We start from the raw sequence: 20,197 nt of genomic DNA on the forward strand, positions 1-20,197 counted from the left end.
TCCTTTTATAGAAACAGCAGAAAATATATTACCATATTATTTCAACTGTTAGTATAAAAATATCCATGTTAAACAGTAATATTGAAGGGATTTTTTCATACCATAACATCAGTGAAAAATCAGCTTGCTAATACATTTTTTTCTTATCTTTAATTAATAGTATATGAACTTTTGCTGCTGTCCTGCAAATCAACCTGCACCTGCAGTTTCCTGTGGCTATAGACTCCACAACCAAAAGCTGTCTGGTGGTACAGTCATATTTAATAAACACCTTTTATTAACCTGTCTTCCATCCACAGCATTACTACAGTCAGTAAACGTTACAACAACATTCTTATGTTGCCCCAAAATTGTTATTAATTTGCATTTGATCAACTCCATGTGGCTCGTGAGCCTAATGGCACTGCTAACTGTTTCTAGCATGGAGCTGAAGCTCTCCTGAAGCAGATTCACACCCCTTCAAAATGAAAAGGGTCTGCCCTCTGAGCAAACGGCAGCCAAACCCTCTTTCATGTGACTGCTCTTGGAGCGCTGGTGGACTATTTGCACTGATTGGCATCGCTCAATTTTTAATAAAGGATTTGCTGAAGTGACAGATACTTGTGAAAATAAACTGTTGACAGATTTGCTAAGTTATGTGAGTAATTAAGTATGTAAAGCTACAGATGTTGAACAATAGTGCCTTCCACCAAGACGTATGCCATAATATCAAAAAACAACCTGGCATCTGGTTTCTTTATTTAAGTACCTTTCTTAGGGTTTGGATCTTAATTTTTTACAGTTGACGGCAATGTTATTTGAGCCACTCGGTGGCATCTGGTTGCTGGGGGGTGGAAAAAAGAAAAAAAAAAGAAAAAGAAAAAGTGCTCTGTGCACTTTAATTAATTGTGGAGAGATTACATGGTCTTCCAACCGTGTAGTTTGTCATCAGAGCACATTACAGATTTATATTAGATGTTTCTCCACAGTGTCAAGAATAATTAAAAAGGGATAGGAAATGATGCCAGCTAGCAATGCTTTACATCAGTGGTGAAAGTTTTATATTTATTACAGCCAAACAATTTTAAAAGAAGATGTCAATTTTGTACTTATACTGTGCAAGGAATAAATATCAGGTGGGTAAAGCAGCCAATACATTTCGGCTGCTTGAATAATGAGAGGTTCATGTTTAATCTCTCAGACCTACCAGAAATGGTGCGACAAGTCAGAGTTATTAATGAAGCAGCATCCCCTTTTCTCATAAAAACATCCTCTCAATACAATAACATACGTTTTTCTTTTCTTCCTTATAGGATCTCTGCCCAACTCTCCCTTCTGATTCATGGAAGAACAGGCATGCCAATGGTACACAAATGTTTTTGCTCAATTAATTTGCCATACCTTTGGTCTTGGGCTGTGCTAGGCCAGTGTTTGCACGTACCCGAGCTCCAAATACTGATGGTGAAGGGCTGCCTTTCTCTCCTCCCCTGCACACCTTCTTTGTACAAGTGGATGAAAAGCACATGGAGTCAAAAGCAGCTTCCAAATACCCAAAGACCACAGGCCTCATTTTTGTCTCATTCACATATTGAATCTCCCAACCCTCTTCAATACATTTCAGGCATTATCTTAATTTAGTTTCTGTTTTTTCAAACATTCCATAGGAAGAAAACTGCTTACAGACAAGGTGCTTCCTTTTGCTACGGAACAGCTTTCAGCCTCTGGGCTCCACTAAGGTTTTCTTTTAGGTGTCAACATTAAAAGTGAATTATTAAAAGCAGGTGTAAATTTTCCCCTCTTCCTATTCTGTCCTGTTTTCAGAATGACAATGAGAAAATTTCAGACAAATTACTACAGTTAATGATGGTCACATCACTTGGCCCTCACTGTCGCTTTTGCTGAGCAGAAACCCGGAATTAAGCACTCATGAATAAAATGGCTAGCTCTCTTATCCAATTCACCCCTTTTAGTGAATTATATTTTATAAAAAATAAAAAATAGAAAGCAAGAATTTTCATTGTTCATGTACAGTACCATCCACATGTCCAGAGGTGATGAATCCAAGTCCGGGCCTGTCGGGAGCCTCAACGCCTCTGCATGAAAGGTAGGCAGCAAGCTCCAGCTGACAGCGACCTGGCCTGGGATTCAGGCGGCAGTGCTTCATTCTTGGAATCGCCAGGAGCTCAGCGTATGCCTCGAGTAAAAGCCTCTGTGACTCTTCTGAACCATTTGCAACTACAGAAGAGACCATTCCTTTCACTTAATTTCAGGCTCTTCAGCATCACCACACACGTTACCCCAGTTAGAGTTGGAGCTTTGTATGTTATTGTAATGTGCAAAGATTTCAAAAAACTAAAAAACAGTCCTTGAGTCTTCAAATGTTCCGGTCCCATTCGGTACGTGTAACCACGCAATATAGCATTACTAGGTATCACAGGCATTACTGGTATCACAGAACCTTCTGTTTACTGAAGCTGCTCTGGCATGCTTCATAATTATTTCCTAGCAAGCAGTGGACACCACACCACCTGCTCCTGTTTGATTTTGTTTTCTGCTGAGGGATTACTTCATTTCCCATTGAAAACACGGCAGTGAAGATTCCATAATGTTTTATATCTACAACACGTCTATTTGGAAATGGTAGCCAGTGCAAAATTTGTTTGCTAAACGATGTTTCTCTAAAATTGCAAAGCTTCACAATGAAAAATTGTACTTCTACGGTCTTGTAAGCACATTTAACAATTCAGTTTGTCCTGTACATTTCTAAAACAAAGAGGAAATCACCTAAATGCCCTTTCTCTTTTCTTCATCTGCCCAGATTAGAAACTGCTGCAACTGGACACAGAAGTAAAGCCTAAGAGAAGCAACACTGGTATGTGAGCAAGCTCTCCATTTAGAACCAGATCACCGGCCTTTTTTCCTTCCCCGGCATTCCTTTCTCCCCAGCAGCTGAGGAAGCGTTCTGGGCAAAGCCAGGAAATGGCCATGGGGAATTCTCAAGAGACTTGCTTTGATTATATTTAAGTTGATAAGGTATTTGATTTGACTGGAAGAGAGAAAAAGGGAAAAAACTCCTAGTCTTCTTATCAAACAGGATCAGATTTATTTTAAGATTATTTGGAGCACTGAGAGCAAGAGATATTAAATAAAATATGAACACAAAAAAGGAGGAGGAAATTGTTCACAGCTATATATTGCATTATATGTTGCGTTTTACTTAGTTGATATCTTGCAAGTGCCAGTCAAAACAAAAAAAGTTCCAGCTTCTCCCAGACTTCTATGTGTGAGTACATGCGCCACTGACAATTCAAAGCCTTTTCAGTCTTTGGAGAACTGATTAACATATTCCAATGAATTTAAGAGGTGCTGAAGAGGCAAAAAAGACATATTCCCCTGTGCCCAAACTCAAATGTCTTTTTATTTTGAAATTAAAAATTACTCTACTAAGCTCAGTTCAGTTTCATTTTTTCATTCAGTTTTCATTTGATGAAAACTCACTGCTAAGAAGAAAAAGATCAGTTGTTCCCAACGACCGACAAAGCTCTTAGCTCTGAACCAATGTACTGCTAATATCAATGCGCCAAACATTATGCCAAGTAACACCTCCTGGAGAATTAAATCAGGACCTCTCCTAAACTACAACTTCTAGCTCAACACAAGTCATACATCTACAATTACGCCACATTAGTCCAACCAACGGTGTCAGAAATGGCCGGAGTGTCAAATATCATGAATGTGTCTGGGAAAATAATCTCCCCATCATGTTACTTTGTCCTCTGAACTACATTTCCCCCTCTCTCTACAGTTCAGTGACAGGTAGACAGCAAGAGCCCTTCATAGCAATATGGCTGGTACAGTAGTTACTGCAGACTTTGATGATCTGCTTTGATCATCATGCATCATATTTGTTAGAGAACTTTTTACTCTTTCTATTCTGTAGGTAGTTATCTCCTTTAAAAGTCCCCTCCTCTGATTACTATCAATACTGGAGAATTCATACCTTGCAATGTAGCCTTCAGATCTGACAAACCCAGAGATGACAATGTTAAAATTTAATGCTTTAGTTGCATCAATATACAACTGCTTTATGGCAAAATCAATCCACTGATTAACAATATTTTATTATCGACTTGAAATTATGCCCATGCAGAACACCAGCAAGTTATTAATATTTGTTCTGATTTATCATACCCTACTCAATGCTCAGCTGCTACCTATTTTTACCAATAGAGTATTTATTAACAAGCGTTGAAAAAATATACAGCATTATCTAAGTTTTGGACACTTTCCAAAGCATATTCATTTCTCATGAGACCCATCCAGGCTTACTGAAAACATATACACAAAAGCCATTAGTTTGCATGAGAACAGTGAAATGGATAAGTCTGAATTATAGATATTTCTCAAATTATTTACCATAGCAATGGCTGCCTTATCCCTCACCCTCCCACCCACCCTTTTGTGAGGAGTAGGGTGTAGGAAAAAACAATCACTACTTTTCTTACTCTGGTTCTTTACGTTTTATATAATAAGATTATCTATTAGATATTCTATTTCCACCCCACCCTGCTAACACATCCAGGGAGCTGCAAAGGCAACTGAAAGACATTAAAGCAGAAAGACTAACCATGATTTAAAACAACAAATTTTTGGAGAAAATTTTGAGAAAAAGATGTGCTTGGAAGCTGAAAAAACATTCCCAAGCCAAACACTTCTATATAAAAAGATCACATTAGAATGCCATCAGGGTTTTCCAGACTTAAAAGAACCCAGACACTTTGGGACTCATGCTAGAAAGTGAAGGTGAGCATAAGCAAGACCATCCATGGTTAAGACACAAACAACTCTGCTTCTTGCTACATTTGTATTTCACTTAAAAAAGATGAATTCATTTATAAAAATATTTACCATGTATTCTAGACTAAAACAGGTCTAAATTTTGTCAATATTATTGTTGTCATTTCGGTCAAATTAAACAAATGGATCAAAGGATTTTAATTATAAAAAATAAACTTCTTCATGCAGCTGCCAAAAAAGTGATGTTTCTTAACCAAAGACTTTACACCAGAAATTAAAAAGCTTTTTCACTGAGCTGTTTGCCAGAAGCTAAAAATGTGCAAGGCTTGGCTACTGTTGCTGTGCTCCACGTTTCTAAAAGCCAAAATAAATCCACTGGAATTTGAGAAAAGAATCGCAGTGGCTCATCAGTGGCCCTCCGACACTTTGTTGGCGTTTTATCTTATTCTTGATAATCCTTTGCCAGCACTCTCCAACAGAACTTTTCATGCCATGACACTCATTGTGGAGGATTTGAGAGCTATGAGGAAATGACTGCACTTTCAGAAAGAAATGGGCTGGATTGATTTGGGTTACAGAGTCATGCAGCTGACCTGAGCGCAGAGCTGGCTGAGTTGGCTCACAGAACGCAGATGGCATGCAGCAGGCACATCAGGTCTTGGTCACGTTCCAGAATACCGTGGAATTTTGGAAAGAGTTAATCTACAAGGTGCACAGCTAGTTGTAAAATGTGGCTGAGCACAAACACAGACATAGTAGCAGAGATCTCTCATTACAGATCAGGAACCTTCTATTACAAGATAGTTTAAAACACTGAAAAGGGCAGATATTAAGCTAAGGCAGACGGAGTCAAAAGCCTAGCAACTGAGAAGTGGAAGGAGCATTAAACTGGGATAACCCATTACAATAAAGAAGTTTTCATTTAAAATCTAGCCATAATGAACTCTGAGGAAAAACCTTCTACCTCAGTAGGATCACAATTTCATCATTTGCTTGTATGCCTTACCCCAGCAATACAACATTTAGGACCAATCTATCCCATACTTTTCCTATAGAATTGGAGCAATGCTGAAGTCATTGCATTTTCAGACTGGAAAGTTTCAAATATCAGAAGTGATAATTTTTTACTCCAGGAGGCAACTAATAGAGGGACTTAAAAGTTATCAACTATTCTGGTAGCATTAGTCAGGTCTCTTCCAACAAATGGTTATCATGGCAAATGATTAAAGTGGAATGTGTTAGTGAGAAAGATAATATACTGTGCATATCAGAGCTTTCCATCAAAATCCTATCATCTTGATTAAGGATACACATATTTTCTTTCCTAGAAAAGAGTTAACAAGGTTTAGATTACCACTGAGTGATAATGCCAAGGATTATTTTTTGATCTACCATGACATATTCAAGTATTGATTATGATATTCATATATTCAAAAATAATAAATATTCAAAATATTTATATACAAAACAAACAAAACATTCACTGGTGTTGGTACTGTGCCCAGTTTAGCAGGGCCTGTGAGTCTAAGCTAGCTGCTATGGTGGCATACAATGCTGGTGAGAAAGACAACGCGTTGGTCTGAAAGCCCCGAACTGAAGCACAGCCTGTGGTGTCCGAGTATAACCAGTGCTGGTGGCTTTACACCATCGCCAAGTACTTTTCCATACCTGGATAAGTGCAGCACTGCTGTTTCGTTCACAGCTCCTGTCCTGATGGCAGGAGCACACCAGTACCTGCAGCAACTCCCCACCTCCCTGCGCCAACAGCAGCTCCTTAACCTGGAGCCTGGGGTGGCTGTGCTGACCTCGATCCAGGATTGGGGACAACGTCAACAAAAGCTTGCAGGGGGCAAATCTTTTAAAACAACCATTTTTGGTTTCCAAGCAATTTACAAGGGAAATGGCACAACTCGCAGCTGACTGTCAGTTTTCCCTGACTGCACTAACAACATCAGGCATCTCTGCTTTCAGCTGGAAACCAGCAGCTGTGAAGTCGTACAGGTGAATTTTCGATTTCTACACCCTGTTACAGTTGTTTTCACATGCATTTGGGGATATAGCCTTGGGCATCTGTCTTTTTGAAAATTAGATCAATCCAAAAATAGCAACAGAAGGAGAAAAAATATGTAACATATATTTTATATGTATTTATATAAAGCTAGGACCTGCCTAAGAACCTGAGCGCACAGAAGTGAATTAAGAAAATTGCTTCCATTAACATGGAAGAGAAAAACTATTTCCACTTTCCTTCCCTCTGAAAGTCTTGGAAGTATTTCTTATGCATATCACTGGGAACTACATTCCTACAGAGGAACTTAATGTGGTTTAATGTATGTAAATTTTTTAATTTGCTTTATTCAAAGCTCCTATCACTTCATCATCAAAGTCACCACCATAATCTCTATTTGCAGCCAATGCAAGCAAGACTGAGTCTTAACGTTAACATCTTATTTTTCCCCCAAATAACAGCATCCGTCCTACTCCTAGTCAAACTAGCTTCTTCACTAAAATCTTACTCATTTACAATGGAAAATATTGTTAGGTTTAGATATCCGCAGCTGGAGTTAAACTGAAATGGCTTAAAAAGTCTAGGGACTGCTTTATGATCTTAAATAATCAGTATAGAAGCAATTCTGTAAAATTTCATTTTTTTTCCCCAAAAAATAACTGTAAGTGCTTTTTTAATCTGCCAAAGACAGCAATGACATTTCCTGATTTATTTATTTTTTGTCTACCTCCTATTGAAATCAATTAAAAGACTTTAGTGACAGTTGAACTGGATGGTTACTGTCATCTGTATCTACATTTTAAAAAATAATTTTCTTTCTTCAAAAGACCACTGTGTGGTCTTCTATACCACAGGTGCCAGTGCTCTGGTAGTATGCTAGATGATTCAACATATGTAAGGAGTTTTCTAAAGTGCTTTAGGATCCTTTGGGATAAAAAGTGCTACATAAATCTAAGATGTATATTTTTACGTAATAAATTTTTGTCTCCCTTCCATTATGCGCATGTAGATTTTTGCAGACTGCACAAGAAGTTGTTTTGTTGTTGTCACTTATCACTTTGTATCCCTGTGTAGCAAAGAAATTTTAGATAAAAGGAAAAACCAACAAAAAACCTGCATACCACACATTTAGATTTCAAGCTGAGAGTGGAAACTCTGACAGACTTTTTGCTGTAACACCCCTGTTGAACTCCCAGTAAATCCTGAGCTAGACATTTATGAAAAATACATAGATAAAAAGGTAAATGTTTACTATGCACTATAATGTTTAAAGAGGTTTTATACTGGATTCTAGGATATGACATGAAATGCATAAGCACTTCAGAAATAAACAGCTTTATATTTTATTCCTTGATTTCAAATAGTCTCAGCATTTTAGCATTTGATGTGCCTTTGCACTCGCAGCCTTGGCAGTGCACCTTCTAACCTTTCAGCACTCAAAAGTGGGGCTGAGATAACTAAAATCTGGGAAAGGTAGTAAAACATGGAGCACATAATAAATTAAAGACTTGGAAAATTGTGGTAATAAGCCCTTTGGGGTAAAGACTCTTTTAAAGCAGTAGCACTATTTAATGCTACTGGAACAATTCTTGTTTTATTTAAGACTTGTGTTATGGAACTTGAACTACTGGCTAGAGGTATGACATGCTTCTCAGAAGATGACATTATTCTGTTTCAAGGAGTTTCTGGCTGGCTTCATGATGCCTTTAGACCTTTGTCAAAATAAAAAGACAACAGTTGGGTGAAATGTTTAGTCCCGTGTACGACGAAGGACAAGTCATTCATTGCATCAAATGCTTCCATCCTCCAAGTGTGAAGTTTGGGCAAAACTAGGTAAAGCAGATGACTACAATGAGAGGCATAACTTTGGAGGAGAGTCTTCAGGCATCCCTTGTTTCTGGAAAGGCGTATGGGAGTGGGATCTGCTGTTACTCTCTACATCTCACCTACACTCCTCTAGAATATAAAGTAAGCTCTAGAGAGAAGGCTGCCCTCAGAGAAAGGCAGAACAACCAGCAGCTGGATTTGGATGATGGAACTAGCATGGTAATGAGAAAGAGGCAGAAGTGCTAGGGATGCCTCATGCTATCAAGAGTATTTGCATGAAGCCCTTAAAGAATCTCAGTGAGACACGACACAGGTAGGCTGGCTTTTCTAGGAAATCTGGACCCGTAGAGATGGTGGTCACATACGTGCACAAACTCTGGGGAATTCTGGTCTGAGCTATGGAAGTTGGAAAAAGGAGGCATGGGAAATTCTTTATGTCTTTGACAGCTATATGAAGGTAGACAAGATGTGCCCAGCTGGGGAAAACACTCAACCACCACACTCTGGCACTGAGGCCTTTAAGGCAGGCACATAGCGACAGAGCTCCAGTTGCTGCCTACAAAACCACAATGAGAAAAATGGAGAAGTGATCAGCAATTCCACAGCACATCAAAATCAGGAATTAGTAATTGTTAAATAACCGTTAAAAGCAGTCCCAAGTGACTGTCTAGTCTATCCTCTTGCAATAGGGCAGGACTGATGTAATTATCAGCATTCATATTCTCAAAACAACCGATGTGAAAACATGCTAAACGTGTCATTTGACAAATGATAGCAAACATAGATCAAAATGAAGCAAGCAAATTGGCAGGAAAAATGAGTGACTGAATTGCCTGAGGGATCACACAGGTGTTAATATATATGACCATGTGAACTGAAATGCGTACAAGTACTCACACGGAGCATCTTTTTTACCAAGAACTTTTTTTTTTTAATCTCCTCACCGTTATAAAACTGTCAACTCAAAAACATTTATTAGCAATCTAAAGGAAAACAAAATGACTCATTCCTATTTATTAGTTTGATATGTTAACTAGCAAAAGGGGAAAAATCCAGATGAATTCAGTATGTGGAGGCTGCCTACTCTTAATATCTCTAGTAAATCTTTGATCTATGTTAATCTCATGTTATTGCACTGAGCATGCAGGACCATCATTCATCTCACATCAAGCAAGGACTCTTGCATGTCATGCTAGATTTTATCAAGAAGAAAATTAAGTCAAAGGTGGCTGTCAAGGCAGCAGGGTCTTGAGTGAGTGGAGAACTTCAGAACGGAATTTTTAACTTGCAGAATTTGATGGAGGAAGCAAGGAAATTTAATCAACCACTTTACATACCCAGTACTTCATTGATCATCAAAAAACTTTCCTTTTCTAAACTTGTATAGAAAAATCTTGCCCACTTTACTAGGTAGAGTTAACTTGTGAAGTAATCAACAGCAGTTCAGTGCACAAATGAAGCAACAGAGTAGTCTGATATTGGAAAGGATGCCCTTTCACTATTCCTTTTAAATGTTACGGAGAGATGGGATTTGAGCACAGCAGTAAATGCAGGGCATGAGACTGTTGACAGGATATTAGAAGGAATCCTGTGGTGGCAAAGTCAATGTAATTCTCATCACTCCATAGAAACAGGACTATGGTATTTTATGAGCAGTGAGTACAAATAATATTCACTTTGGCTTTTAGCAAAGTAGTGACTGGCAAAAATACAAAAACTATTTTTTTTTTTCATTTGCCAGGCTATGCTAAAAAAGCCCGAAAAGGTAAAATTAGAAGTATATTTTTCTTTTCACTTGAGGATAACATGCTGTGTTTTTGTTGTTGCAGTTTTTTAAACTAGTTACTGTTGACAGGGTGACACACAAAGCTCCCCCCACCAGCAGCAGATACTGAAGGCGTTTCACTTATGATGAAGTTAACCAGGAAAGTGCCCCATTGATCATCACTGGGAGGAGACGGTGTCCTCACAGTCTGCAACAGATTCAGTACAGAGCAGATGAGCATCAGACTCTCAGTTCGCCAATTGATGCACTCAAGTGCTACCAGCATTCTCATTCCATTGCAGTTTTCAAGAAAGTAGTATTTGTGCCAGGACTTCAGGATGCATCCGTGCAGATACACCAGAGGTTGGTGAGCTTTTGGGCTCACAGATAGATGCAGAAAAGCAACTAAAGAATGGCCACAAAGATCTAGCATTATGATTGTTTGTTTACCCTCAAGTGACTACAAATATTTATATCATAGTCTTCTGAGCTCATTACTAAATCACAGGGTTGATTTCCTTCCCACCTTATTGTTCCCCAATCTCTCAGCAGTGCAAGTTGCCATTACGCTGTAGTGCTTAACTCCTTCCTAGCAGAACAGCAGGGGAATCTGGGCACCCACTTCTGCTATATAAGCGTTCCACCTGCACTTTTCTGTTTTCTGGGATAAACTGTACATAGGCAGAAGAGTTTACATCCTGCTGGTAGGGGGTGGTTTTTCCCTCTATGTTAAGGGCTTCAGCAGAGTTAAATGGTGCATGATTCTCATGGTAGCCTCCTGCACAAGGGCAAGCATCACCTACAACCCCACAGCCTGCACAGATGACATTCTACAGTGGATCTCTCATCACATTAACATGCAAATGCTATCTGACCTCCAAATCACACATACCATAAAATTACCACGACTGAGGGAATATATGTTGAGTTGATCATGAAATTTGGGGTCCACACATTTACTGTTTTCACAGTACTGACACATACCCTAAAAAACAAATCAAATGGGAATAAGGGTCTACATTTAGCCATTGATGCTTGAAGGTTTCTCCCCCCCACATGGAAACAAGGCTCCACCTACATTAAAAAAACAGATACATCAATTCTCTCCTTCATTTTCCCACACTAATGCATTATTGACTACAATGTACCAAACTTGCACTTGCAGTCTAACCCACTATTACAGCACCTTGTATCCATACTTTAAACATTGCTTAACAAGAAAAATATGTCAATATACAATGAAAGCTTTCATTTATGCTTTCAAATTGAGCAAACTGCTGCAAGCTATGTTGTAAATTACCCCCAAGAATGTTTAACTGGGCAAAATAGAGAACAAATTTTAGCGACATCAGACGTGACTGGATTCATAATTAGTAACACTTAACAATATATTAACTTTATCTCCTTTCCATTCCAGTGACCCTTTCAGTTCTGAGCAACGTTTACATGTGCTGCCATAAATCATATCTCAGATTTGTCAACAAGCTCTGAGAATGGTTGTTATTTGTGAAAATTAAGTGAATTCTGGTTCAGAATTTTTTTTATTATCCATTACAGGATAGGTGGGAACTGCCTTATCCCAGCTTCACTCCAGCCTCTCCTGAAGCTGAAAAGGAACTGCAACGAGTATCCATGCAGCAGTCCACTGCTGCAATAGCTGATGCTACTGGCTGGTGGGGCCATGCCAAACTGATCAAAAACAGGTACTAATGCCAACTTAGCACTCTGCCTAAAGCTACTGTCAAGTAATGATAGATTAGACAAATCTGATTGCTCTATCAAAACATACATCTCAAATCTTGATTAGTAAACCTATTGAATTATGATTAATTCACAAGAGTGCTGCTGACAGATAAGGTACTTTATCTGACAATGTGTAGTAGTTGCTTTGCCTGAAGCAAAAAAGCTCTGAGTTGCTGGTAAAATAAACAGTATCAAGTACAACACACTGAGAAGGATAATGAGGCTACATGCACCTTTTAATTTAATAAAGGCTGATCTATGAGAACCTAGCTTCAGTCACACACACACACACACACACACAAGCAGAATGGTAAATAGAGGATGAGGGCCAGGAAATCATAGAAGTAAATAGCTGGAAAGAAGGTAAAATTGCCAGAGTACAGAGCTGTAAGTTTCATAGGATGGACTGTACCATCCTTGGGGTATAAGTCAGCAAATCCAAGTAGCCCTGATGTTGAGGAAAAGTCTGATTCTAAAATTATGGCACATGGTCTCTGCGGATTGCATCACATGGGCCTTACTGCATCGTGTAGGAACAACACGCTGCGGAACATAACTTGCATGAGATGTAATCTCATCTGCTTTGCTCTTCCAATGAAAGAAACAAGTGGTTAAAAACTGAAAACTGTCTTGAATACATTACACTAGGAGAAGAGACATGCTTCAGTGTTATTAAAATACTAAACAAATACATTGCTTTGTTTTTAATTTGTCATCAAATTCAGTAATAGGCATCTATCATGTTTCTGTAACTTTTAAAAACTATCTACAAGAATTGCATTTTTACAATTAACAAAAATGGAATTTTGTGACATTATCAAACTTCTAATGCCACTTCTGCACACTCACTGTGACTTTGTCCCATACTCAGCAACTTCCTTTACAGGGCCAAATGACAGCTTACTGGTTTCCATTCAACGTTGCTATACCTGAACGTGCATGTAGGTAGATCAGTGGAAAGCTCCCCTTCATTTGAATTTGCAGCAGAGTCAGAGAAAAATAGGCATTGTAATATTCAGCTCTGACTTAATGAAGAATCCACATTTCCAAGTCACTTGTTAGCTTATCCTGACCTAACAATTTTTAAAAAACCCTAATGCACTGTAATTATGTTTCTCTCCAGCCTATATTAACCTTTCTGTGACTCTTTTTTTTCTTTCTTCTCTCTCACACATATTTATTTATTTTACCTAGCCTCTGTTAATCAATGTGAACTGCAGATGGGGTCAAGGAAAGCTACTTCCTCCTTTGATAGCCTCCAATGCTTTCACTCCTGGGGATAAAAATGCTTTAAATGGAGTTATATTCTAGGAAAATCAATATATGATTACTGCAAAGATTTGTATCGATTGCCCTGTTGCATTGCAAAAAGGCTAAAGAAAAATTGCACGGCACATTCCCTTCATTTTCTACTTCATAGAACTTGCTGCAAATATTTTGAGCAAGTAAGAAGGGCTAGAACTTTATTTAATAACCTAAACTTTTCTTTGTTTAATCCTGCCACTTGTATGCTTGCTTTGAAAAAATACCCCAGACATCTCTTCTATAATGCCTGAAATCAGAGAGCTACTTGAGAGCCTGAAAAACAAACACACTGCAGTAAATATCTAGCTCTCAACAACTTCAGCAGTTTTACATATTTCACACACGCACACAAAAAAAATATATACATATATATATATATATATATAAAAAATCATTTCCTATTTTCAGTACTTGTCCAGAATAGCTGTTTGTCCTTCCTAGCATAAACACCACACCAAATACTCTGACTGGATTCTGTTTTCAGACTTCAGCAGGGGGGGAACCGGCCTTCCTGGCCCAGATTCAATTGTATGGACGTGACCTGAGCTACACTTGTTCACTCCCCAAGCAATTGCAAATACAACTTCAGCTATTGCTTCACCAAAACCGAACAACTTTTCCAACAGAAACAGGTTTTCCCACTCCTCTCCCCTCAAAAAATAGGTTCAGTTTGAAAGTTAAACCAGAACTAAGGGCTTCTGGCACAAGGTTTGGCCAGGAGATGGTGGAGCATGCCCCTCACGCTCATGATCCTATCCTGCAGAAGAAATGCTAGGCTGACCACAGAAGCTGACATGCAATCAGCTCTGTAACACGAAAGCAGAGAAAGACAACAATATTAATCAAGAAATTCTTTACAGGCACTTTTTTTTTTTTTAAATGAACACTTCCTAATTTTGCAAGAATGGCCTAAATGCTTTCAGCAAATAGTCTTCAGACAATGGTTTCTGTATTAACTACTTCTTGCTTCAGGTATTACTTTTTTTTTTTTTTTTTAATGTTGTCACATAGCATGTTATCCAAATATGAGACCAATTATTTACAATTTGATTTAATAATTTAAAAGTGTTAAATAAAATAACACATCATGGTACTTCTAAGTCATTTTGGATTAGTTATTGCATTTCTCTGTTCACTGCTTTCCTGAAGGATATAATTTACCTCTTTTGTAAATTATTCAGATATCTACTGCCAAAAAGTACTATGGAAGGCCTCACCTAATGATGTTTATTATTGGTGAACAGAAAATAAAAATACGAAGCTGTATTTTTAAAGGGCACTAAATTTGTACTAAGATGTACAGGTATTTCCCTGAATGCATGCAACTCGTTGGAATACTGCCAAGTAATAATATGAAGGTAGAATTTACAACTATCCCAGCTTGTTACTTTCATTTCCAAACATTTGTAAATCACTTCAGCCGGTTCCAGTACCCTAACTTTGAAGGAGTTGCTAGTCCAGTCTCTCCTGACTACAAAGCACGTCACCCAGATATCTGATTATTTTCACATTTGAGTCATTCAAGTCTTGTCTCACAGTCATTTAGCTTTTTTTTTTTTTTTTTACTGTGGCTCTGTTAAAAAATAAGAAAAAAATGTAAAGAATGAAGTGATTTTTCAAAACATGTTGATGAATGTAAAATTCCTTAGATTCTTACTCCCTTCTCCAGTTTCATTCAGCAGTGGCTTTATAGTTTCAAGAACGCTTCTTTTGTACAAAGACCTTTGTAAAGCCTTTCTTTCTCCAGTCCTCTTGACTACAAGTTGATCATCCTGTACGTATGTTTTATGACCTTTGTCCTTTTCCTATAAGTCTTCAGTTTCACCTTTTGTTGTATTCCTTCCACTTTTTGTTCCTTGCCTTATCCCTAACATACTCCAGCTTTGCAGGAGCCAGCACACTGGCTACTTCTGCTACTTACATTTTTCTCTTTCAGGAATGCTATCAATTATTTCAATTTCAATTACATTAAAAGGTATTTCACAGCATACTGCATCACAGTATCTGTTCGAATTCTTTAGTTTTTTTTCATATTGCTGATTTTCATTCTTAATAAATTCCTGACATTAGGTTTCCTTTGCTAATTCTTTGCAACATGTTCTCTGCAGTAGGTTCTAAACATACTATTAATTAATGCTAAACATACCGTCAGTACTGTCATTAAGTGACATTATTTATGGAAAAAAAGGGTAACATTACACAACATTTGGTTCATGAGACTAATATTTAGAAATTTGTCTTGCATAGTTATACGTACGGAGAAAAAAATAAAATTCCGTTTGAGGAGAAAAGTTACTAACAGCTCAGGAACTTGGATGCCTGGCCATTTATGTTCTGGTGAGAGATAATAAAGACTGGGAATAAGGCTTGTTGCCAGATTACAATTCATGTTAATTACCAGGTGAATGGAGGGTCCCAAGTAGTCTATTTGTGTAATTACACTTTTGACATTGCTCAAATTGTGCCTGGAGCAACAGATAGGCACACCTTTGTATGGTATGTGTATACATGCAGAGTAAATGTGTATATGGCACTTGAACTCCTGTGGGAACCTGTCTCCTTTAATTAGATTCTTAAGTGGAAAGTGTCAGTTGCTGAGCTTTTTAGAAATTTGAATCTTTGTATTTTCCCATGCTTCCCCCACGACGTGATCTGAGGCCGCACACGAACGTGGCACTGCTGCAGGAGGAAGCCCGAGCCAGTCTTTGTTCACAGCTCCCTGCTGCTCCACAGCAGTAGCTCCAGTGGCCAAAACACCACCATCAACGCAGCCCTGCAAGCGTTGGGCGCCTGAGGAACCAGCTAAGGACCTCCTGTGTGCACGCATGGAGGACTTCTCCTATGCGCATCCCCACATCACCCGACCCAGCGCTGAAGGGCAGAGGGCGCGCCGCCAGGAGCAGCGATGCTGCACACCCCCTGCTCTGCAGCAGCGAGTAAAGTTACAGCCCAGTCCTACGTTTCAGGATTCGTTGTGGCTTGAGGGTTTGGGGTCGGTGTTCTGTGAGCAGAGTAAAGCACAGAACATATACTAATAGTCACAGAGCTAAGGAAAGACACCAGGAAAGAACAACTCCTGTTATGACACACAGAATAAATATATACAGGAAGCACCACACACCCTTCTCTGTAAAGTGAATTTCACTAGTCAGTACATTCACAGACACAGACAGGCTTGCTCCTGATAAAAACAGATAATCTATAAGGTCATTTTATATTTTAATAATTCTGCATCTATCTATGGAAAAGTAAACAAAATAAATGTAATTTGAATTGAATACTGTGCATCCAGAAAGACTGGCTGTCAAATACCCCTTAGATTTACAGAGAGCTTTTGCTAAAACAAATGGAAAAATATACGTAGCATTTCTAAACTAAGTTTCTCAAATTACTTTTCCTGCCAATTTATGTCAGGTATAGCAAGCTGTTTTACAAGAGAAAACTCAGTACCAGCAAAGATTTTTTTTTTTAATCCTCTATATCCCAGTCTGCAAATTGCAGACCAGTGTTTGCTACCAAATATTGCTCGTTTACCTGTACTCAATAACACTAACAATAACCATAAAAAATATTATATTTTCTACTGTGTCTTTATGGAAGTCTAGCCCAAAACCTTGGCTGAAGCACACGAGGAAGTTGTTGAAGAGCTATGGAGTTTTGTACAACTCCCTCAGCAGAGACAAGTAAAGACCCATGCCATGTACCTAAGCAAGTTTGTGGGTTCTGAAATGCAACACTCTTACCTACCCAATGAAAATAATGTTATAAAGAGGAACCGTAGCCACAGTCCAACTTACCAGCTACTCCCAAATTCCTGGAAGACTTGATCATCACCTACTGTTACATGTTTTTGTTCCTCTGAATTCAGTAGAGCTATACTAGTTCACAGCAGGTGAGAATCTGCCTGGGATTTATTTACCTATCAGTTACTAACTCTGCTCTCATATGGATAAAATGTTTATGAAAAAGCATGGCGGTACTAAAATGAAGAATGGGGCTCCTTTCTGTGTTGGATGAATCATCTGAATGAGTTAGAGATACGTATGGTGATACAGTAAGTAAAGCATCCTCCTCCTCAAAAACCAACAACAAAATCACCACCATCTTTTTCCCATTCTAAAAAGGGTAGCAAATATTCAATTAGACAAATCCAAGTATATTTTAAGTTGGAGATTTTCATGCTTGGACAAATAACTACCCCAAATTGCAGCACTTTCCCCTGGCATTTTTGAGCTGCGTTGACAGTCATCTACAAATACACGGTCAACCAGCAAAACAGAAAGTGTTTAGATCACAAGTCGGCAGTTCTGGGAATTCCCTGTCATTTGATGAACGCCAACGACTGACCACAATGCTGAGAAAATGGTAACACCCGTTAAAGTAAATGTGAAGTGATTGCTGCAGCCCACATAACAAGAAGTCAGTGGCATGCAGAATCTCCTCCAGACACTGGGGCACCGCGTGATGGTCACTGAAGGTAAGATCATCATCTCCATTAGAAGGGATGTCAGGCTTTCACCAAATAAAGCATCACTGTAATTAAATCAGATTAAAGATAACACTCAAAATCTAGAGTAATTACAATCAGGTAACCCTGTGAAACACCCTGGGCACCAGTAAACAATTCCAGAACAAAGCCCTTGATTAAAAAAATTCCAATAATACATATGTATATATATAAACACACACACTCATTTTAGTACTGCCTCATAAAAGGATTAAGTTAAAATTTAATACAGACTCACATACACGGAACTCTAGATCCCTTTTACTCTGTACATATATAATTGCTATTTCTGTGTAATCTATGAGTAAAAATCTAGTTTTGTTACATCCAGAAACACAATTTCTTCAATGTACAGAACTGTATAGTTTATTAAATAAACACAAACTGGGATATAATGGCATACATTTGTTTTCATTACAAGTAGTAACGCAATATTTCTCTAAGGCTTACTACATTAGCATTTCTTTCCATGTTCCAAATGCCTTTGAACTTTCTGAAAAGCTACATCTGTTAGCTCCCTTGTATACAGCCGAAACTTACCAAGCGAATTAACTTTTAATATAAATTGCTTTGTTCACTATTAAGATTGATGTTGGACACACTGTACTGTAAGTTGCAAACTGCAATTACAATTCGCTGCAATTATCTCTGGTTGTTAATAGCACAAGATAGCATGTCACTTTCTACCAAGTGTATAATTTATCTTTTTTTTTTTTTTTTCCCCTCCATGAACTCTTGTGGTATTCCAAATGTATAATCTTGTTGTATTTATTTCCCAGTGGTCCAACAAAATGCACAGCAAGTGCTGACTAGAACAAACTAAAAGGCAGTGCTATTGACAAGCCGTCACTTGAGCAGTAATGAACACTCTGCCTCTACTTTCACCTCACCAAACTAACAGCTTTAATTTATGATAAAGCAAACGAGAGACAACCTCCAGTTTTATTATACCCTCAGTGCTGTTTCAAATAAAGTAATTAGAAGGTCAAGAGGCAGGTCTAGAAAGCCAAATACAAATGCAAGCCCTCTGCACTGACATTTTTAAAAAATCTTGACTGTTCAAAGAGCATTTTATCCATCCCTCTTCTGCAGAGCAGCGCAAGGCAGTTTTTACCACCGTAACCAATCTGAAACAGTGTGGTTCAATTCTTTGCTTGGTAATTCAGCCCATATGTTAGGACAGATACCTAGCAATGTCCCTTCCCTATGCCTTTCATTTCAAAGGAAGGTACAGGTGAGTTTTAAAAACATATTTTTCTAACAAACTTTCACACAAAATGAACTGACTTTTTTTTTTTGTCTTTTTAGAAGCGCAAGACATTTCATGGGATCCCATAAAAATACATGAGAAATATTTGAAGAAAAATAATTATGAAAAAAATCTCCCTTATGAAATTGAGTTTAGAACCTCTAAAAGCTCATTTACAACTTGAAGAATAAACTGTTCCTAGAACTGCTGAAGAACGAGTTTTTCTTGAACGTTTGGACCAACTGGAATAAAAGCACAAAGCTATATTTGGTCTTTGCAGTATTGTTGTATAAATATTTACAACCAGAGATATATAATTATGCTAATGCAGCATGTCTCCATTTTCATTATATGATATCATCTTGAATTTAAATTTCTTTCATTCAAAAGTACCTCATAACACCTTAGAAGCCAGTCAAAATCATTCCTCAGCTAGAAACAAATGAAACCTATACAATTAGGGATTCTTATTAGGCAACCATATGTCTTAAATTACATCAAAGCATACTCCTATGTATTACTACAGTTCTGTTATATGTTGATTGGAAAATTACTTCCCATTAAGAAACTGTTTTTGTTGAGCCTTTGATGAGTTGTCTTAGACTAGCTTCACTACTTGAGATAAATCACTGAACTCCAGCCAGGTCTGAATAAAAGGCAGCAGCTGCTTGCCACAGATCAACAGTTTAGGAAAGGCAAATCTGAGTCCAAATGAAATAGGTGGGGAACTGAAAAAGAACATGGCTCTCTGTATGGTCGTTTGGACAAAGGCCCTCCTCTTCACTAATGTGCTTGTAGACTACGTGCTAGGAATTGTCACAGCACCTTGCAGACAGAACTTTGCCTCATCCAAAATATTGTTGTTCCTCCAGCATCCTAGGGTTCATGTGAACCACACCAGGACCAGAAGAGTGCCGCCTGCTGACTTGTGCCACACACCAACTCTGAGCCAGCTTTTTCTATCTGGCATGCTTGTCAAGCTATCAAGTCAGCTTGTTCACATGGCCTTGGCAAAAC

The 20,197-nt window shown here is 38.2% G+C and overlaps 1 protein-coding gene across 8 annotated transcripts in view; it reads right to left on the bottom strand.

Moving 5' to 3' along the window:
• The window catches only part of FTO (FTO alpha-ketoglutarate dependent dioxygenase), a 243,600-nt gene that overhangs the window by 57,360 nt on the left and 166,043 nt on the right, over positions 1-20,197 (bottom strand). Inside the window, exon 10 of one of the 8 annotated variants that reach the window (XM_048075342.2) lies at positions 1-20,197. This exon is cut by the window's right edge and continues 10,231 nt beyond it. The exons of the other annotated variants lie outside the window; for them this stretch is intronic. The gene's annotated coding sequence lies outside the window, so the exon portion shown is untranslated. 8 annotated transcript variants of the gene reach the window in all.

The sequence above is a fragment of the Anser cygnoides genome, chromosome 12 (genome assembly GCF_040182565.1).
Source record: "Anser cygnoides isolate HZ-2024a breed goose chromosome 12, Taihu_goose_T2T_genome, whole genome shotgun sequence".
Classification (NCBI taxonomy): Eukaryota; Metazoa; Chordata; class Aves; order Anseriformes; family Anatidae; genus Anser; species Anser cygnoides.